Below are 15,300 nucleotides of genomic sequence, written 5' to 3'. Positions count from 1 at the left end.
CTGACAGTTCACGGGCTGAGCAAAACCCATTGAAATGCAAGAGGCTGCAAAGCCCAGCTCTGTGTCTGCACAAGAAAAGCCTCCAGTGATGTCTGTAAGAAAAATGCTCAATCTCCAATCCAGGAAAAATCAATGCCTACTACAAAGCTGATAGGAATTTTACTGTTAGGACAATTAATGTTCTTAGTCATTTTTATACTGGATAATATCATCTACCCATCAGAATGAATGCTGCTTGTTTAAAAAACTGAGGGAGAGGGGAATAAGACAGGAGAAACCATAAAAAATGCCCTGAGTCTCTGTTGTGCCTCCAGGCAGGGCACAAAGTCAATCTGCAGTAATGTAATTTCTAAGCAAGCCATAGCTAGGAGTAAAAACTGCAATGATGATCAGAGATGACCAGAGCAGTCAACTCAAGGCAATGGTTTCAGAGCCTGCAAAGTTCATCCAGGGCACTGTGCTAGGCCCTGATAAGTGCCTGTAGTGCAGTAGAGGTTACATTTGCTTTAATATTTTATAGATAATGTTCTGTAAAGACAATGGACTGGTTCAGGTGGAGCTGAAGTCATATGAATAGAGATCTGTCTACTTAGGATTTTAGCACTGGGGATGAAGGGACACAGTAAGAAGCTGCATATGTTCCATATGGTGTTCCCTATAGCAGGTCCAGTTTCTAAGCTGGCGGTCTACTCTGTTGAACTCCTATTTCAAATACAAAAAACCTCTAGCAATTCAAGGCAGGAATAAGATATTTGCAGGTAGATAACATTGATAATCTGTTCTTTGCAGCCAAAATTTTGATTTCATACATTTAATGTGAGACAAATTGTCTTGAAATTTGACATAATGTAAGTTCTCTGCATCTGTCCAGAAGAGGGTAAAGAAGATAACAGATAATCCCAAAGACCCCAAGAAAATTCATAAAACACTTGAGATCAGAAAATGAAACCCACGGAGAAAGGCATATGCAGTACAGGCAGCAGATGTGCAGACTGCATATCACAGAAAATGAATGCAGTTCATCACACTAAATTGTTCATGCCTAGACCATATATGTTCATTTTTTGACAAAGTAATCTCTTTACAAAGCTCCATAATGCAGCAGAGTCAGCCAGGAACGAGTTATAAACAAAGAAGCTATTCAGCTGTCAAAGCAATTTTCAGCTATATTAAAGCAGAATGGGATGGAAGGAGCTCTGCCGAGCCTTCTGCCATCCCAGGGAGCCGGTGGCTGTGCATGTGTGTGCCTGGTGTGACACGGGGACAGCGTGTGCTCACACGTGTGCACACACGTGGGGCCAGTGCCCATCGCCTGCCCGGCTCCTGGCAGAGACTGCAGAGTGCTGATTTCAGCCCTGCTTTGGGTCTGTCTGCTCCTGGCAGAGACTGCAGAGCGCTGATTTCAACCTTGTTTTGGGTCTGCTCCTGGCAGAACCTGCAAAGCACTGATTTCAACCTTGTTTTGGGTCTGCATGTGGGGACATCACCCAACTCTGTCCATTCCCATGATGTGTTTTGTTCCCATAGAAACCGGTGTACTTTGGAGGGGGGAAAGGCAGAAGGAGAGTGAGGAAAGCAGAAAAATGAGGCAGACCACAAGTGTGTGGTGGGAATAGATGGTTCAGGTTGTGGGGATCTACACAAAGTGGCAAAGGCCTGAAGGCAGTGAGCTGCCTTATTTAATTGTGGGTTTGTCATTCAAGAATAATTCAAATCCTCTCAAATGTACGTCAATTAAGTGAACACAGCATCCTATTTCTTCATGTGCACTTTCCCCACCAGACAGGCTGTGTCAGTCCTGCAGGGGCCAGGTTTCCAGGGTGCTTTCTGCTGACACACAGCTTTGATGTTTGCTGTGTCTCTGGTATCATTAGCAGGTGTTTCCTATCTTCATCCCCAAACTTGGGAAGGAGGCAGGGCCTGGCCTGGCAACCTACTGATTTCAACTAAGGTTCAATGAATAAGTCTCCCATAAAAAAAGCTGTGCATGATCTGAACCTTCCAAGGGGTAGGCAGGGCAGGGAGAGGCATGCTGGAGCTATTCTATTCTATGATTTTTTTTCTGTGCCTTAAACCAGCCAACTTGCCATTGAATAATTTAATAACTAATTAAAGTCCTGGATAAAACACGCTGTCTACAGCTTTCTGGCAAACATCCCAATGACTTCAGTAGAGCCAAGATTTTACCCTTTTCTTGACTGCAGAGCTTGTTTGTTGTCACTTCTTTTTCTCTAGCTGCTTTGTGTGGTTTCTCTTGGAAGTGGGTTTTTTTTCCTTTTCTCAAATATTCTCACTTCAGCTCCAGAGCACAAACTCAACACGATGGACCTCAAGAGTTAGCTCATGACCAGGTAGCTGTGTTTTGCCCATTTTGTTTTCTGCTGTGATCTAAGAGATGACAAGGGGTACAGGAGAGGGCAGTAGAATTTTCAGCAGCTAAAGGCTCCTTCAAGCATTTGTGTGCAGGCATCAACTTGACTTGCAAGTCCTTGCTGCCAGAGCTATGTGGTGCTTACAGAGGTCCCTCAGCTGGTCTCTGACCAGCTGGAAGAAGGATGGACCACTACAGCCTAGAGCATCAGCTGTTTCACCACCCAGGGCTGAATGCCAGGAGCAGAAACAGAATCCTGTACACCTCTATCCTATGTGTGTAAATACTGTTCTGACAGGACAATGTTCCCATTCTGTCTATGCATGTTCTTTGTACATGTTTGTCTGTCTTCCCCTTTTGTGTTTACCACTTGTATCCTCTGTAATTTTGCTTTCAAAGTCTTAGAAGAGGCCATTTTTACCTGGAGCCCCTCTACTCCCTGCTTGCTTGAAGGCAAGGATATGCCAACAATCCCTGCTTCCCAGGGGCTTTTTGGCAGAGCATGCTCAAGTTTCTGCTAAGTTCTTCATGAAAAGTTGCTCTTGGTCACACATGACCCATGTAGAAGGGACCTAACCAAACAAAAATTGCCAGACCTTATGAGATTCTTCAAAGTTTAGGGCACCAGAGAATGAAATGCCAGCAAATACCCTAAGCCCTCACCAACGCATCGGGTGGGAAAACCCACAGCAGTTGCCTGTGGTGTTGGTATAATTCAAGGCCATGCTGTTTAATTTATTTTGGTGTACCTGAAGCCATGGCACCTAACAGTATTGATAGCTGAGAGTCTCATTTGTTGTTTTATTGACAAATTATAATAATAAAAAGACACTTTGTGAAAGGAGATACGATTTTGTTGAACAGCTCTAATCTTGCTTGTTCTCCTAAGCTTTAAACTTTGAATTTTGCAACTCATATGTTAAACACTCTGCTTCAGTCCTTTGTATCCAGACAGAAATAAACAGATTGTAAAAAATGTGCTGTGTGGGTGATGTAGAATTCTTCTCTTCTGGAGAATCCATCAGGGAGGATGTTTGCTATATATTTATGAGGTCCCTTGCAGATCTTTAGATGCTGTCAGATGTTCATTTTCTTGACCTTTTTATTGCTAACATTTATTCTTCTTTTAATGGTAAGCTCTCAGAACAATGCAGAGGGTTCAGTTCAAACTCCAAGCAAACCTTACATCACTCTTGGCTTTCAACAGAGCTCCACACAGAACTCAGCAAGATTTCATTGAGACTTTTCTATAGTGTTGGTTATAGTTCTCTAGGGGGGTACAGGGAAAATTACTTTGGGCTTTAATGTTCTGTATTCATTAGTCTGTGATTTGTCCAGAGGCTGGCTATTATCTTTGACATTGTGTCATTCTGTAAAGCAGCACTGAGTACCAGAGAGTGACAGAGCATCTCTCATGCTGCTGCTGATTCACGGCATGAGCTTCTGCAGAGTGGCGAAATACCTTGGTCACATCAAGATGGCTCATTTCTAGATAGCAGCCATTATCTAAATACTAAATGTTATTTGACAAGCTTGAAGGCCAGAAGATAATGTTCAGGGCTGATGTCTGCACTCCAAAACGTAATCTGCTGGAAGCCAATGTAACTTTACATGTGAGTGTGGAGAATATTCATGACTGTAAATTCAGGAATGGCCTGTTATTCAAGTACAAGGTTAAATAAGAAAGGTTAAAAACACTTTTTAAAAAAAGCCTCTGAACTCCAAGTGTACTGTTTATCATCTTATACCAAAACAAAATGTGTACTTTGTGATGTACCATGATGTACTTTGACGTGGAATTTTCCAGAGTCATCAGTGTGGTGTTGGTTTTCATCCTTTCTCATCTTGCTGTTTTCTGATTCACCTTTCCAGGCTTTGAAATTTTTATCCTGAATTTATTCTTTTGCTATTAATTAAATTTTAAAAATTAGTGTTTTGTCCTCAGAGTCTACTTCCACACTAGAGAATTTAAAATTGCCAGGTGAGAGTCAGCAGGAGATTATGATATTCAGTCTAATTTCCTTAGAAATGTTGCAGCTGAAGTACTTATAATAATGTGGCTTTGTTCCTGGAACTACTGAATGCCACAGCTCTGAAACAGGTAACTGAACCAGCAAGTTCTGGAAATATTTCCTAGAGAGAAACATGGGAGGAAAAAGAATGGGAGATACCAGCAATGAAATCATATAACTGAGCATGCAACTTTCAGCAAAAGAATTTCCTTGTCCAGTGCAGTGTTTTGTCTTTTGACAAATTTCTCGTGTAGAAACTGAAGTTTTTCAGTCCCTCCACTGTTCCAGATTCTGAGGTTTTGGTTTACTTGATGTGGTTATTTTTTTGAAATCATTTATGGGTAATGAGTCTGTGTTCATGTGGTGTGATTGGTCAGCTCAGTCATGCTTAATGACTTAAGCCTTGTAAACTGCATTTGACTCAGACAAATATTGTTTGATTGTTGGAAGGAGAGGCTGCCACATTACTCAGGGAAATTCACTTCTAATCAAAAGGTTTTGACATGGTAGGAATCCATAAAACTCAAATGATTCTTCTGGTATGACAGTCATAAGCAAATTTTGGTCACATGCTATTCCCAAAAGTAACTACAATTGGATGCAAAGAAAGTTCTATCTGATAATGATCTGACACATTCCCAATATTTTCTCACTATTTCTCTACCACTTCTGAGTTCTCCCTTCTTTTCTTTTATTGCCTTCTACTTTTTCTTAGGTTTGTTTTTGATGATGCCTGGTTTGATTCCAGTATTCATCTTTGAATTTATAGTAGTTGTTTTTGAACATTGATGAATCTGCATATAAAAATGTAGATATATAAAATGGTTTCTTTTTTATGGAGGTTTTCTTCTTCTACAAAGCAAGAGAGCAGACCTGGTTAGAGACATTCCAAGCACATGTGTGACCACTCAATTGGTGCAGTTGCACCAAGTGACCTGATCTATAACTCATGCTGTGAAATATCACTTGAGGCCTGGCCCCAATTCTCACTGGGTAATAGTTTCCTATCTCATAATGGTGAGAAATTTTCCTTTTGTTAAGAGAACTTAGGGTATATTCATTGGTTGGTTTTATTCTGGTGTTCCATAAGATCTTCATCACTGAGTAGGTTCATCTTCAAATACCTGGTCCCTTCTCCCACAGTGTTACCTCTGGAATATCTGGCAGCTGGATTGAAGGCAAGTCACAGTACAGCTTGTTCTGTATGAACAGTGTAAATCACCTGTTGGGAAAAGTTCCCCTCAATATACAAAACCTGTGAGTTACAAGCTGTAACTTCATCAGGAGGTGTTTTTGTTAAAGAATAGCCGGAGACAATCCAAAAATTAATCTTGGTCATAATATAACCCTGGTACAAAATGCATCATTTCTTCTTGGCAGCTGAAGTGTTTGGCATCAGAAACTATTTACATTTGCATTGTTTTCAAACTTCTGTGTGTGCTGGAAGGTAGAGTGAAATATTTCCTAGATGGCCAGACTATTCCTAAGAAAAGATATACGAGAGAGTAGAAACTCAGAAACATTCTGTTTCAAAGGTTGCTACAGGATCAGTACAAGTACATTGGAGTTTTACTGGATGTCCAGGGCACATCTTTCATTTGCTTTACATAAGTTACACCTCAATTTTATTTATTTTATTTCACAACATTCAAATTTTCTATTGTATCAGTAGCTGCATAAGCTACCTTTCCTTGTGTCCCTGCTTTGACACATTCCTGTCCATCCATGTCCTAAGAGATTTTTTTTTCCTCTGTGCACAAGAAGTGCCAGAAGCTCCTGTTGGTTAACTCATTACACTGTGATTGCATGTCTATCTCAGCACAAATCACTAAGTAAATATAAATGTGTTATATTTCTAAGTAATGGTATATGTCTCCCACTTTTCCTGGTACTTGAGCAAGGAAAAATTGCAAAGCACTGAGAGAATATTGCTGTATGTGAAATAAACTGCATGGACCTTGATTCCAGGAAGAACGTACATACATTCTGATAAACAGTTTCTTATCTAATAAATACTGAAGAGAGTGTTTCTTAAATGGCAGTGCTTTTCTGAAATCATGCTTTTGGTTGCTGAGTTGTTGGTTTCTTGGGTTTTTTTGTTTTCTGGGTTTTTGTTTTGTTTTGTTTTGTTTTTTGTTTTTTTTTTTTTTTTTTAGTATTTCAACACCCTGCTGATAGTGTTGTGAAATCTTTGCTGGGCCTTAGCCAATTAACTGAATAAGCTTTTATGTGCTTAATGGTTTTATAACACTTCTGTTTGAGATAAACTTGCCATTTGTTCATTTAACTGCTCTCCTGCATTTTGTGTACAAATACTATCTAATCTCATGGAGATTCCAAGTCTCTGAGACTTAGGTTCTTGCAGAGTTGTCAAATACGGCAATCAGAACACATTTGGACACTTAGCAAAGGTCTCTCAATGTTTTTCATTGATATTTTTATTATTATTTAAGATAATTACTGTTATGATTAACTACATTGAGCTTTCATGTTCTGTGATGTAATTTTCCATTTTCATATTTACATTTATTAATACATGTTCCATTTAAAGTCATCTTTCATTGCTCAGTGTGTGACATACTTCAGAGAAGGACTGAGATTTTCCAAATCTTCATCCCACAACCTGTCTGCAAAATACTCCTTCTTTCTAATGGCTAACCAGCTCCTAAAACTTAACTGGAAGGTTAAGATCAGAAGTATGATAATGTCACTGAAGATATCAAATGATTGAGAAGAATTTCTTTAATTACAAAAGGATTGAAAAGAAAGATAAATATTCCCTACATGCTGCAGATTTTCTTGCTCTCTGACTTATGGTATTGTATTTCATGTTTTCAAGCATTCAAGTAATGGACACAAAATTGGAAGCAGAAGGAAAGGTATAGACATCATTACCTAGAGGCAGTGAAAGAATGGGAGATTTTTCATCCAGTATTGGAGAAATAAATTTGTGTCCACAGGGCATAGGCATTGAGAGGAAAATAACTTATATGAAACCAAGGGTTGTAACAGCCTAATTTTGTTCTCTGGACCCAGGTAAATTTCATCCTAACATCATAAATAAATACATAATATGAAGTGCAGTGGTATTTCCTGATTGATGATCGTGTTAGACTCCAAATAAACATATATTGTGCTCAAACTGTAATAACAGAAGCTTAGTACATGGAGAGGGAATTGCATCCACCTACTAAATATGAAGAGAATGTACCAAAAGGGAATGATTTAGAGGAGAATGAAATTTTCCTTTAGACTCAGGGATGATTCTGCTGAGCTTTCCTCTGGAAGACTGTCCTTCTCAGGACTGTACAGATATTTTTACATAATTTATTCCTCAAGCTAATTTAAACAAATAAAATAAAAGTCTTAGTTGTATAGAAACAGATTTCAGGCATTTAGCTATCTATATAACTAAATGCTATAAGCTGAAAAGCAACTCTTTTCTTTGCACTCTGTCTCCTGAAAACATTTCTTCAGCCTCCAGAACTCTCTGGAGAGGAGAGCCCATATTTGTCAAATATTGTGGGAATAAGAGAAAAAACAATAACAGCAACAAATTGCTTAATCACTACAGTTACTTTTATTCGTTATTATGAATATCATTTGCTGTAACACCTGTGATGTGGCTGGTAATTTTGACACTTCAGTGCTTTCACTTTGTTCTACAGAGTTGTTAATCCAAGGACTGATGTCAGGGCAGAAAATAGCAACCATCAGTTTATGGATAGCACATCCATAATTCAGCAAGCTGCCTTATAGCAACAGAATCCCACTCTTAGGAGGGTTTCTGTGGAAGGCACCAAGCAGATGAGCCCTGGATGACCGGGCAGGGTGTAGGGTTTGGACTCTGGTGTGATGGCACAGAGGGAGTGTGGTGCCAGAAAATGCAGAGCTTGGAACTGGTGTTTGGAAGATTCTCATGCTTGAGACATGATAGTAAATGCATGGAAAGGGTGCCAGAGTTTAGAAAGCTAAAATGTACTCCATGCAGAATGGGAAACTTCTGGGACACTAGTTGAGGAATTCAGAACTTCAGTGAGGGAGTTTCTTCATGAGTCTTTGTCAGTGAACCTGATACAGATTTCAGCATCACACAGCTGAGAATTTGACCAGCCATTTCCAAATCCCCAGTGCTACACATGTTGGAGTCCCAAACAGCTGCTCTTTCAGACTCTTGTGTAATTGTGAGTCTTGGCCTCTCCTTGGGGATGACCCAGCTACCTTGTCAAGGAACTGCAACAAAATTCTGTGTCTCAGCTTAGTTATACAATCTGGAAAACAAATTCCCTCTGCTTTTGAGCGTCCCTAAGGCAATTTTTGGTGCCACATCTTGAGTTTCTCCCTGTAGAAAAGCCAGATATGCAAAATTGCTCCTTACCCAGACTCACATCCCATTTAAGACCCCAGAATAGATTCAGAAGGATTCTGCTGAAAGGGTGATTTTCCCCTTTGATGGCTGAATCACTGCATCATCTGTGTTGAGCTACAGCACAGCTCAAACACTGAGGGATGAGGGTGAAGAAATAACTAGCTAATACCTCTTTAAGAATCTACAAGAGCTAAGTAATAAAAAAGAAATAAAATAACTAAGATAATAATATTATCTTACAGGTTTTGTAAAAACTTTGCCTTAGGGATGCCACCTGGATGTGTTCCACTGACACAGCTGTTCAGACTTTTTTTCCCTTTGCTGCATAAAAAAATAGAGGCATCTGAACAGCTGTTTGGGTTAATTTTTTAATGCCTTCAGTAAGTAAAAATAAAGGCAAATTACATGAATGAGCAAGGTGATGTTGATGCATCTGTGTGCATCCACAGATGCTTTAAAAACTTTTCAGAATACTTCCATCCATAGTAAATAAAGGTCTGTTGTCCATGGAAGGAGCTGAGTCAGAAGGGCAAGTGGGGCACTTCCATTAGTTTGCTGACCAGGTGTAGCATTCTCTGTCCAGCATCACTTCTCTGTACAAAGGAAAGGCTCCTTTTATTTAGGGCAAATTGGCAGACCTGATCATATTGAAATCAGTTCACAGTCACCTCATTGACTTCACTAACATCACTAAAAATGTCATTAATTAAAACAAGCAAACAAATGAAAAATCCCATCCTGATTTTGCTTAAATCCATTCTGGAGCTGCCAGTTCCATTGCCTGCCAGGGAACTACTCCCTAAAAAGGTAGTTGAAGGCAGAATGGGAACAGAGCATGTAAGGGTATTTGGATAGACATCATTTTCCAATGAAAAATGTCATTTTTTGTTATTTTCAAAATCACTGTGTTGGGGGAAAGGGGGAGGCAGAGGAGTCTGCGCTGATTTGCGCTGCCCCTCCTGACACACAGCACGCTGAGAGCAGTTCCAGGTTGAAAAAGAGTCAGGTTTAAAGGGGTGATGGAATGAAACAAGTGGGAGTTGTGATGGTTTTTGTTACCCAGTGTTTCACACACCTCTAGCGGCAATCCCTCTTCGTTGCCAAGACAACCCTGAAGAAATAGGAAATCCAGAACAATACGCTGTGTACGAGGAGCCTCGTATTCTCTGGTGCACGCGTTCATTGTGAATGTCAGGGGAAACAGTGCCCTACCCTCCACAGCGACCCAGGTAAGCCCAGGAAAAGTTATAGGTGATGTCTGTGAGATTATATTGGCTGACATTTAGAGATTGTCTTTTGTCCTGGCAGCTACCAAAGCTCAAGGGCTGGCTCTGAGAGGCTGGGCACTGTATTCCTGCAGTGCAGCACTACCCAAGGCTGGCGAGGCAGCACCAGGAGGATTCCTGAGGCTGTCGTGCAAGTTAGTCAGGGCTGGGGCTCTGGCTGCTCTGCCCAGCCAGTGCTGCATGTGAAAGTGTCTGCAGCAAGCAGGGAATGCCAGCCTGTGGTGATCTGCCTTTACAGCAGTTTCTAAAGATTTCTCAGGCAGCTGAACGCAAGGTTGTACAGCCATAGAGGTCTTTTTGCTCCATAACTGGGATATACTGAGCTGTGCTCTGTCTCTAGGTCAAAGGAAATATAGATGTGACTTAAGCCTCTTTGCTTAAGATCTTGGCTCAGTGCAGGACAGTGGAAGATCTGAAGCCTTGGGTTTGTTAATGCTTATTTATTTAAACCCAATAAATGAGCCTCGGACAAAGGTCCAGGAGGTCAGAATAAATATCTGCAGGGATGCTTATGGCACCCTCTTGCAGGCAGGAACCTCAGGAACTTTTTGTGTCTCAGAGAAATGTTATGTGCAGTTTGCAAATTGTAAGTTTTGCTTTTCCAAATCGTCTCCAAGTCATATTTAGGATTCTTATTGTATTCCCAGTGACAGGTAATAAGTGATAACGTTGTTCTGAAGAATTATAGGAATACTCTTTTTGCTATGCTTGAAGTTGTCATTGACCTCCTTGTTAGGAATGTCTGCACCCTTAGGAAGTAATGTCAGCTCCCCATTTGGTTATATCTCTTTGTTAAATAGGGGAGCAGCACTTGGAGCAGGGGACACAGCAATGCACAGCAATGCATCCATTTTGCTGTGCACTCAGTGTGAGGACAAAGCCATTTTAGCCTGCATTGAATCACAGCAGCATCCCAAAAGTAAGCAGGAAAATGCCAACATCTTTTGCATCCTTTCATTCTTTGGCTCTCTGCTCCCTCGGTTCTGTCCTTTTTTATCAGCTGCCTGTCAGATGTTCACAGCAGGAAACTCAGCAGGTGTATCCTGATGAACATGGTCTTTAAGTGGGCAGGGAACCTTGGGGAAGTGCAGCTTCCTCCCTTCTGCTGCACTTCTAGAATCACATCACATTCCTACTTTTGCAATTGTGTGCTGAGATACAACAGATCCAGGACTTTGGGCTCTGAAAGACAGGTAGCAAGCAGGGGTAGTTTGATATGACAGGAGCACCAAGCCAGCAGAACAAAAGAGTTGGTGCTGACAACTCCGTGTCTATACTATCGACACTTGGGGGTTTTATCCCGAGGCTAGCATGAGTTTAGCCCTGTAGGCTGAGCAAAAAACTATGTGGTATTAAGTGAAGCACAGTCAGCCAGGGATTCACTTCAGAAACACTTACCTATTCCAGAATAAGACACAGATGTAGATTAGCATTTGTAGAGCAGAGGGTCAAATTAATCAGTGCTGAAAAACAAGTGTTGCATATTTGAGCATCATAGCAAGACACTCTGAGCAGAGCTGGTTCTGCTTTCATGGCTCCATCAGCATGTCCAGAGCTTCAGCTTCCATGTCCATGACAGTCTCTCCCTGGCTGTGGGAGAAACTCCAGAAGCAACAGTTCTGCACTGTGCTTCCTTTGTCTTCCTGAAGAACAAACTCTACAGTGCACTGAGAACCATCACACCTTCATTCTATTAAAAGACACATCCTGTTAGAGCTTCACGTGAGGCATCCCTGAGCTCAGGCCACTCTGATCCTCTTTTAGCACCTTAGAAACAAACTGAAAACTCCTGGCAGCTCAGGAACAAAGGAGTATGTGAAAGAACTGCAATTTCATAAACTATGGAGTGGGAGTTGGAGCTATAATAGAACATCCCGTTCCAAAAGGAAACAAATGACAGCCTGACGCTGCCGGGTAGTAGTGACGCGTGCGGCCGCAGAGTGAGTCAGTCTGTGTGAGCTTCAGATATGGACCTAGAGGGAAAACATTTGTGGCAGCAGGACCGATCACATGCTCATAGATGGAATTACCTCAGCTCATTTTTCATGCATGTGTTAATGTATTTGCTGCGCTTCTTCAGCAAAAGGAAAATAGTACAGAGGGAAAAGTCGCATGTGGGAGCTGCTTTATCTGTCTCTTCTTGCAGCCTCCTGCTTCCCACCCACACTCCTGCACAGCCAGTGATAATGTATCATGAGCTATGTTTTGATATATCACTGTTTCATTCAGTAAGATGGAATGTGCTGCTGTTATTTTTGTTATTATTTGTGTAATTTGGAATCCCAAAACATTGGTCTAAAGGCATAGGTGAATCGGACAATTAGGTGAATTTTTGTGAAATTATTTCGTTTATCAGTGAAGTGATGTCTTGCTTTAATAGCTTAGAGCTCAATTGAATGCTTGTATTCATTTTAAAATGAAAACTGAAGCCTAAGGATCCTTTTAAGGTCTGAAAGGAGTCTGTAGAGCCGATTCTCTGCTACATGGGGCATGTGTGATGATGTATAAATTGTGAAATGAATTGGCTGTTTACTGGAAAATTACGGTGATCTCCTGGTTGTGGTCCAAGATAAGAAACCTTGGCCATGGTTTAAGGACAAGGAAGCTTTAGTAGTAACTCTGTCTCGAGATGTTCCCATCTCAGCTTTTTTCCACACTGTTTTACTCCAGCTCAGCCCCCTCCCAGTTGTATCTAAACAACTCTTCATGTGACTCTGCAGCAAGCCACATCAGGAACTGCTGGTGGTTAAGACTGTGAACAAAAAACCCTGTAAAATAGAAAGGATGTTGTTTTTTTTCTTTTTTGTGTATGTGTTTTGGTTTGCTTTGCTTTTTGCTTCAACTAGATCAGTGCCTGATCAGCATTGCCCCCAGGAGCAACTGCTCTGGCCCAGCTGAAAGGCCTGAGTGTTATTTGGCAGGGGGGACACTGGCAGGGGCTGGTGGTGGGAACTCTGTGACAGCGCTGCCACCAAAATGTGCAAATCAGGAAACTGTAGCTGGTAAAACATTGCTTCATTCAGCAGCAAAACAGAACAGCTGCTGTGTCTGCAGAAGGAAAGAGAAAAGGGGGATGTTATCTAGCTACAGAGTTAGGCTTGGGCGACAAACTGGGGGAAGGATTTGGGTTCAGGGTATAGAAGTCTCATGGATGAAAAATGCCTTAGAAAGCAATATCAGGCATTAGGCATTTCTCATCTCTTGTGCTGAAATATCATAAGTGTACGTGACATTTCATGGAGGTTCAGCTAAATCTAAAGCAGAATTGTAGGTCTGAACTGTAGTCTAACCCTCAAACAGCACCAAAGTAGTGAGCTGAGAGCAAAAGCAGAACTCTCCTTGCACTGAAACTGAGAAGTTTGTTTTTTTCCTCTCTGTGAGCAATTGCCTTATTGATGTTTCAAAGCAATGTTAGACTGGGGGAGCTCACCTGTCACCTCTCCCCAGTAGACATGGAAGGTCTTTGCTGAAGTCCACAGGTGAGCAAACTGCTCTGGGATGGCTCTGACCTCCAGCAGCTCTAGAAGAAGAAAATTGTTAGAAAAATACTTCATTAGGCATTTTGTTTATAGTGAGGCCTTGGCAAACCAGGCGAGTTACTCCTGCCATAGAGGGAAAGGGACTGTCCTGAAGTTGGTAGGGTGCCTATCTGCCCAAAACGGCAAGCTCAGAGCTGGAGCCATCACCTCGAGCCACCATTATCTGCTGCATCCTTACATGTCCCCCCCCTCTGCCCTGGCATGGGCACTCTCCCCTCTTATCAGTGAGGTGCCAGCATTTCATTTGCACAGCTGAGTGCTCTTGAACTGACTCTGTGCATTCATCAAGGTCATGAAGCCATTCAATCCCTTGCTGAAGTAGTCTCTGCTCAGGAATGCAGGACTGCGATGGCACAGCTTACAACACCAGAGGGATAACTTTCCTGCAGTACTACTGAGCAGCTTTCCTGGAAGAGGTAATGGTTTGCCAATATTGCAGAATGGTAATTTTAAACCCATAAAGAGCTCTTATTGTAGTCGCAAAGCAGACTTGAAAACCGGCCGCGCCCTCTTTATCCTGGCTCAGATGAAGCGCCAGCGCCGTCAAAGAAAAAGGTGTTTGCAGCATGTGCCGTGTCCCGGTGGGGCTGGCATAGGGAGTGACAGCCGCCAGGGCTTCAGCATTGCCGGGGATTCGAGGAGAGGGTTTGCCTGCTGGCAGGCAGGAAAACCAGGGCTCCTGCAGCTGCTCACGGGTGGCATCCCGCACAGCAGCCCGCTCCATGCAGCCGTGCTGGGCCGTGCTGGGCCGCGCTCCCCCGGCAGCCCGGCCCGGCCCTTGTCACAAACCCCGCTGTGCCAAGGGCAGCCCGAGGGGCTGTGAGGGGCTGATGTCACTGCCCGGCCTGCGGCGTGACTCATGCGGAACAGAGGGCTCTTCATGGGCCGGGGAAAACACGAGGGAGGGCCTTGCTCTAGGAGGGAATGAGGCAAAGGTGCGGGAATAACCAGGGAGCTCGAGAAGGGGTCCACACCTCAGAGTTGGAAGGAGGTCATCTCCTATTTCGGGTTTCTTCCCTTGGGTTGGTTTGAACAATTCTTCTCTTGCTTTAATAAAAGATCAGGGCGGGGGAGGATGGATTTATTAGAGAGGAGTTCCCTGCACCTTGAGCTCCCTGAATTAGTCAGAGCAGGGAAGATGGAGCAGAGGAGGATGGTTCATGTCCTGAGAGGTGTGTGGGCAGGGAGCTCAGGCTCCCCACAAGCCGTGGCTGAGGCACAGCCCTCAGTGAGGGCCTCTCTGGGGGTGCCTCGCTGCCCCCAATTCACACTGGTGGGGGTGCACAGCACCACGGCAGCATTCTTAGCAAGTCCAGGTGAAGCAAATTAATGAGAAGAGGGATAACCAAACCTGCTGACACCAGGGAGGGGATTCACAATGCCTGCCAAAGGTGCTGGAATGGAGGGGAAGAGGGGCCAGCTGCAGAACTGATGCTGCTGCCTCTCATGGAGCGGGCTCACAGCACCACTTCTCTGTTTGTAAAGTCAGATTCCTAAAAGCGACAGCACTTGTGGTCATGGTGATATGGACAGTGGTTTCTGAGCACTTCCAAAAGTCTTTTGAGATTGCCTAAAATAAAGGATTGAGTACTGATGATGATAGAATGTGTTATATCTAATTATATGAGCCCTTAAACCAACCGTTTCCCCTTTCTTCCATCATTCCAATATAACTGGGTGCAGGAAGACACTCACAAAATAAATATTGTTTCTGTGAACCACC

General features: G+C 42.6%; 1 long non-coding RNA gene across 1 annotated transcript; it reads right to left on the bottom strand.

The window, feature by feature from the left end:
- Window positions 1-6,458: 6,458 nt before the first annotated feature.
- On the bottom strand, window positions 6,459-12,133 carry LOC132078313 (uncharacterized). Its single transcript, XR_009419243.1, has 2 exons — window positions 11,437-12,133; window positions 6,459-11,220 (listed from the first exon to the last, which is right to left on the bottom strand). It is a non-coding gene; the product is annotated as an uncharacterized LOC132078313 (long non-coding RNA).
- Window positions 12,134-15,300: the final 3,167 nt, after the last annotated feature.

Source organism: Ammospiza nelsoni, chromosome 11 (genome assembly GCF_027579445.1).
Source record: "Ammospiza nelsoni isolate bAmmNel1 chromosome 11, bAmmNel1.pri, whole genome shotgun sequence".
In the NCBI taxonomy this organism is placed as follows: domain Eukaryota; kingdom Metazoa; phylum Chordata; class Aves; order Passeriformes; family Passerellidae; genus Ammospiza; species Ammospiza nelsoni.
Note: the sequence above shows the minus strand (reverse complement) of the source record. Positions and strands in the feature narration are given on the sequence as shown.